The sequence below is a fragment of the Gekko japonicus genome, unplaced genomic scaffold, assembly GCF_001447785.1.
Source record: "Gekko japonicus isolate JY-2015 unplaced genomic scaffold, Gekko_japonicus_V1.1 scaffold2215, whole genome shotgun sequence".
Classification (NCBI taxonomy): domain Eukaryota; kingdom Metazoa; phylum Chordata; class Lepidosauria; order Squamata; family Gekkonidae; genus Gekko; species Gekko japonicus.
In genome coordinates, this window is record NW_015173204.1 from 41454 (window position 1) to 47923 (window position 6470).

At 45.7% G+C, this 6470-nt stretch overlaps 1 non-coding gene across 1 annotated transcript; it reads right to left on the reverse strand.

The window, feature by feature from the left end:
- Positions 1-2926: 2926 nt before the first annotated feature.
- Positions 2927-2998, reverse strand: TRNAA-UGC. The gene has a single exon. It is a non-coding gene; the product is annotated as a tRNA-Ala (tRNA).
- Between the last annotated feature and the right edge of the window lie 3472 nt (positions 2999-6470).

The window sequence follows — 6470 nt, forward strand, 5'->3', positions numbered from 1 at the left end:
ATTGCAGAAAGGGCTGTGGTGCAGAAAAACTAATGCCATGGTACTTTCATTGACTTTTTGGGTGCCTCAAGACTATAGTTCTGACTGCTTCAGAATAACACCAATACTGCTCTGGAATGCTAGTAGAATAAATCATGACTTACCAAAATGCATAAACCAAAAGACTGGGCAGTGTCTCATTTGAGGAATATGAAGGGAAAGAACTCATTTGGTGAACTGCCATTTCATCACAACCCAAGTAATCTGTAGTGACAAGGATAATTCATTTGGGTAAGAGTTAACGGGATCATGTTAAACAGAAGTGAGCTGCTTCGGTGTGTTTTCGCCTCGCTCACCTTTGAGCAAGTAATTTTCTTTCAACATCTAGAAAATCAGAATAATGACCTACCTCAATGAGTAAAGGCAAAAAGGAAGGGATATAATAAAGCATTCTGCCAATTAAAATACTCCCCCCCCCTTTTGGAACTAACGCTATAGAACTGGGAAGCCAACATGCAAATTAAATGTTGCATAAATTAATGTTCAGTCAATGAGATGCCATGATTTAAGTATATTTTATGGTATTTATTTATTTGCAAAATGTGTGTCCTGCCTTTCTGCCCTTAAAAGGGCCCCCAAGGCTTCCACCAATTCAAAACAGGAGGATCCGGGAGGATCTACAATGATCAGTGGTATTAAAAGCCACTGAGAGGTCCAGGCGAACCAACAGAGTCTCACTCCCTTGGTCCATCTCCCAGCATGAGTCATCCACCAGGGCGACCAAGGCTGTTTCAGTCCTAGAAGCAGGCTTGAAACCAGATTGGAAGGGATTTTAACCATTTGCCTTGTCCCAGAAAGTTTGCAGTTGTCCAGCCATCGCCCATTCTCTCACCTTGCTTAAGGATGGAACAATTGAGACTGCATGATAATTACTGAGCTTTCCTGGTAGGCTTGCCAACCTCCAGGTGGTAGCTGGAGACCTCCTGGGATTACAACTGATCTCCAGGCAACAGAGATCAATTCACCTGGAGACAATGGCTGCTCAGAAGGTGGAATCTGTGGTATTATAAGTGCCACTTAAGTTCCTCCCCTCTCCAAGCCCCATCTTCTCAAGCTCCACCCCCAAAATCTGAAGATATTTCCCAACCTGGGACTGGCAACCCTATTTCCTGGAGTCAAGGGAAGACTTCTTTAAAAGTGGGTTCCTGTTTCAAGGCTGGGACAACCACCCTCTCTCTGGAGGAAGCAGCAACTACTTCTTGAACCTCATTAGCCAGCCCCACCCCAGAAGACTTCAATAACCAGGAAGAGCAAGAGTCATAAAATGAGGTGGTAGGCCCAGGGGTCATTTGGGGCCGGAGCAAGACGGAGCAGCGCTCCAGCAGCCCAGCAGTGGGCACAAATGGCGGTGGCAGCAAGCCCTGCCCCCAGCTCCCAGCAGGCTTATGGAGGAAGCAAAGAGGGAAGAGGTTTAAAGTTTAAACCCCTTCTCTCTAGAGTCGCAGCAGCCGCATGATCTTTCCATTGTATTCTATGGCCCCATAGAATACAATGGAAAGATTGCGCCGCCTCTGCGGTGTGACTCCAGAGAGAAGGGGTTTAAACTTTAAACCCCTTCTCTCTTCACTTCCCCACCCCACCTTGGCAGGCCACCTTGGCAGGCCATCTGGGAAGGGGAGGCTTTTGAAGATGCCTCCCCCCCCCCCGTTTTTTGCTTCCCCTTCTGATACACTTCTGGTGATGTCTGGGGGCGTGGTGTATGCTAATGATTTATTATGCTAATAGGTATGCTAATGAGCTCCTACACCTCTTTTTCTATGAAATGACTCCTGGGTAGGCCTCAAACTTCCAAGGATCCTCAGAAACTGAAAAATATCCCACACTACTGGTTGAGTTGGCACCCTGGAACTGTTCCCAAATCTCTGGAAATTTCATCAAGCCTATCTGGCAAATCTATCAGTGGAAAGTCTATCAGTGGAAGCTTCTTCTGGATCTGAGATTATTAGGCATATGCTTTAGTTTAATTTTTCAGAAAGGATCATTTCTTTAAGCGACTAACCCAAATGCAGCCTTCTAAAGTATGCTTCTCCTTTAATATTTTTTTCTTACCAAGAACTCAGATATCCTGCCTCTGTTTTCTTGCCCATGAGGAAAGGGAATGTAAATCAGTTACCCAGGATTAACCTCAAATTAGGATAGAGCTAATTAAAAATGTAGTGCTTCCTGTGGTGAAAAATCTGTTTTTGAGTTTCCACATTTATTCTTATGTGTTAACCTCCTTAAGAACGGGGGTGGGGGGGGGAGCATCAGATGACTAATTTGGATGCTACAGAAAAATGTAAAATAAAAACCTGATTTTATTTCATTGGGCCTGAATTTCAAAACAAAACATTTTAGTAATACAGTGTGTGCTTGGGTTTATGCCACAAAGTGTGCTTCTTTGGTATTAGATGGGGCTGTGAGAAAAGACAGAAAGAAACATTGTTGTAGGGGGCCTCAGGGATCATCTAGTCCAACCCCTTGCACAACACAGGAGATTCACAACTACCCCCACACCCCCAGTAACCCCTGCTCTATGTCCAGAGGAAGTAGAAACAACCTCCAGGATCCCTGAGTCAATCTGGCTTGGAGAAAAATTCCTTCCTGACTCCAAAGTGGCAATCGGCCTTACCCTAGGCATGTAAGAAAGGGCCATGAAAGCAGAATACCAGCTCATCCTTTCTCACCCTCCCTCTCATGATCTGGCTAAATTCACGGAATCAGCACTGCTGCCAGATGGCCATCTAGCCTCTGCATAAAACCCTCCAAAGGAGAGCCCACCACCTCCCGAGGAAGCCTGTTCCACTGAGAAACCACCCTGACCATCAGGCAGTTCTTTATAATACCCGTGTTCCCCAGGAACTCAGGCAGGTGAGTTTCCCATCACCTACTGCCTGGTCCTTTTAACTGGCGATGCCAGGGATTGAACCTGGCACCTTCTGCATGCAAAGCAGATGCTCTACCACTGAGCCACAGCCCCTCCCCAGGTCTGCACAAGTTGTGATTAACTCCCCCATCCCAATACCCCAAGTAGTGTGTTGCTGTTATAAACCCCCTGGCTTTAGTATTCTCGGAATCCAGTAAAAAAATATATGGAAATTTATCAAGACGTTGGTGGGCTGTCATGCATTGCTGGTGAAGTATTTTTTGGCTGGAGAATGCTGTTCTTGGCTTTGGGAAGGGCCACTGCTCTCATTTGCCTACATTCAGAGGCAGCATGATTATTCTTTGGGAGCGCTTTTATCTTGTTACTAACTCCCCAGGAAATTTCACTTGTCATATGGAAATCCTTAAAGCTGCTAAACGGTTTTCTCTCTAAAGTTGGAATTCAGAGATAAAATGGGTCACTGTGTTCTGTCGGCAGGTGATGACTCTTCAGCTGCATCCAGCATTTACTTTGGGGTCCTCCGCCTTTTTTGTTTTTATATATAGATAAACAGACAGACAGATATAGATATAGACAAGAAGGGGAACCTGTGATACTCATGGGGGGGGGAGTATTCCCCACAGTTCCCAGCCTGCAGAAGCAGGAGGAGCTCTGCAGGAGGAGGAAGCGGCAGCAGGTGAGCTCAGCAGGTGGACCCATCAGGCCCACCAAGCCTTCTCCCTCCCCCCTGGTGGTGGCAGCGAAGCCTGAGGCCCACCAAGCCTTCTTCCTCCTCCCCTCCCCCAACACCGGTGGCGGCGAGGCCCACAAAGCCTTCTCCCTCCTCTCTCCCCCCGGCAGTGGCGGTGGTGAGGCCTGAGGCCCACCAAGCCTTCTCCCTCCTCCCCCCCAGCACCAGCGGTGGTGGGGCCTGAGCAGCTCACACCCACCGGCCCGCCAAGCCTTCTCCCCTCCCAGTGGCAGTGGTAGTGAGACAGTTGCCAGGGCTTTCTCTGCACATGCACAGGAAATGCTCTTTTACTTTTTGGGGAGTTTAAGTATCCCCCATATAGTTTTTTCAACTTTTTAGATTTTTCTGCACACCTGGGGACTGCTAGTGGTCACACAGTTTCTTCGTGATTTCAGCTAACGCGGTTACTGAGAGTTCTGCAGGTGCCACTAGCGTCCGGGCCACATCAAATATGTTCTTCCCGCAAATGCTCGGGAACGTTGCCTTTTTTTACCTCAGGATCAGTAACTTTAGATGCGGTAGCATAGAATTCGAACTGGGAGACCCTTGTGATTCTTAAGATACATGAAGTTATTGTGATTGTTATTGTGATTGTTGACGAGAACCTCCGCGTTGAGTTCTGTTTCGTCTCTTCGTCCGAACAAACCTTCAATATAAAACAATTTACACAGCAAATATCAACATTAATATGTTTTCCGGAGTTTTTTTCAGAATTTTTTACAGAAGGAGGCTTAAATGCTGTGTTAGACCTATCTTGTTTCTTATAAATGCTTTAAATTTCTTTTTGGATTATTTGGAGTATGAGCCCTGATAACGTCCCTTAAAATAGTGCTTGCTATTTAACAGCATACCTTTAAGAAGTTCCCGATGGCAGAGAGGATTTCAAATGAACCTCAACCCAGGTGTTTCCGATTTAAATATCTCCGATGTAAATATGCATATATATGGATTTAAGTCTTTAATGGCTAAAATTAAATAGATAGAATGTAGAGGTGGCAATAGAACAATATACATGTTTGTATAGGAAATCAATTACAAGTAGTATAGATTGTAAGTGTTTGTTGCTCGTTTAAAACTGCTTATGGGAGCCCAAGAGTGAGCAGGCAAGGATGGGCAGGGTGGTCTCCAGGCCCCTGATCATCCTCATCATTCTCTTCTGCCCCCACACCATTTTGTCCACATCCTTTTTGAAGTGAGGCCTCCAGAACTGCACACAGTACTCCAGGTGAGGCTCAACCAATGCAGTGTACACATGGGACCAGGGCTTTTTTGGTAGAAAAAGCCCAGCAGGAACTCATTAGCATAATAGGCCACACCCAACAGCAGAAACACATTAGCATATTAGACCACACCCCTTACAGCACAGCTCATTGGCATATTAGACCACACCCTCCATGTTACCAGAAGTGTAGTCATCCAACCACACCCACCTTTTGCTTCTTATTCTGTTTACTTTGTTGTCAAAACCCTGGGCTTTTTTTGTAGCAGGAACTTCTTTGCATGTTAGGCCACACCCCCTAATGTAGCCAATCCTAATGAGTGTCTGCGGTTAGGTGTGGCCTATTACGCTAATGAGTTCCTGCTGGGCGTGGCCAACTCAGGAGCCAGCCGGAACTCCGTTCCTGTGTGTTCCTGCCCAAAAATAGCCCTGCACGGGACTATGACATCTGGTGGTTTGAATGTTATGCCTCTGTTGATAATAGTTTTCACTGCCCCAAAATGAGGATGCTTGCCCCCATCTTCTTGAAATTTTAAGAGGGGAAATCCTATGAACGAGTGGTCCAGTTCTTCAGAATTTCAACCCAATTGGGTAGGAGGCAAGACAAATGCTCCAGGATGCATTTCTCATTAAAATCAATGGCAATTACTGTTGCATTGATTTATCCAAACGACGAGCTATGACAAATGATTCCTAAACAAAATGTTTAATGAACAAAATGTGCAGAACCTGAGCCCAATTTCATCCACGTTTCTACTTGAGTGATTCCTCAAAACAAGCAAGGGCGAAATAAAATCCAAAATGGATGCCCCACTCCTCAGTGCAGTCAGTTTCTTTACTGTATTTTCCCCATAAGCAAGAGAATCCATAGAAGTATGAATTCATGTGGAGTTGAAATGATATTCTTTGCTTAAATTTAATGATCTCCTTTTTCTGCACTTGAAACAAGAGACCTCGAGGGCAGGACGTGTTGTTTCTCTTCTTTGCATGCAAGTAATTAAAACAATGAGCCATATCAAAAATTCATTTTTTATTTCCTTCAGGGAAGTGGCAAGATATTTGAATGCCTGAGGGGGCGGAGTTGTTTTTGTTAAAACCACTCCCCCCCGAAATGCTTAGTCTTGTTAACAGCTTTCTCGTGTTTTTAAATCCAGTCGAAATATGTCATCTTATGCTCCTAAGAACATGAGAATTTTCTTAATGAATGCATGCTGGTTAGATTGTACCTTCAATGTGCTTGAATAACTTCTGAATTTGTATACCCATTCAAATGCAGAACATGCTGTGACGGAACGGGCCTCCTCTGGCCCGCAGGCCCTGTTCCACCCTGCCCTCCAAGGTTTTCCCAACACCAGGAGAGGGTTTCCTTTCTCTCTGGGGTAACCCACTGCTACCACCTGACCTTTGTAAGAAATTGCCCACTGAGAGTTTCAGGACTCCCTTCTTCTCTTCCAAGATCAGCCTTGGATCTCTTTCTCCCGCTGCCCAGCTCCTGATCACCACGGAGACAGTTTACTGCCTCGTGCACCCTTGGAGGAATAGCCTCTTGCCAGATCCCTGCCTTACCCCTGGCGCTCTGTTTAAAATACCATGTCCAGGAAGGTGGAGGTCTGTGT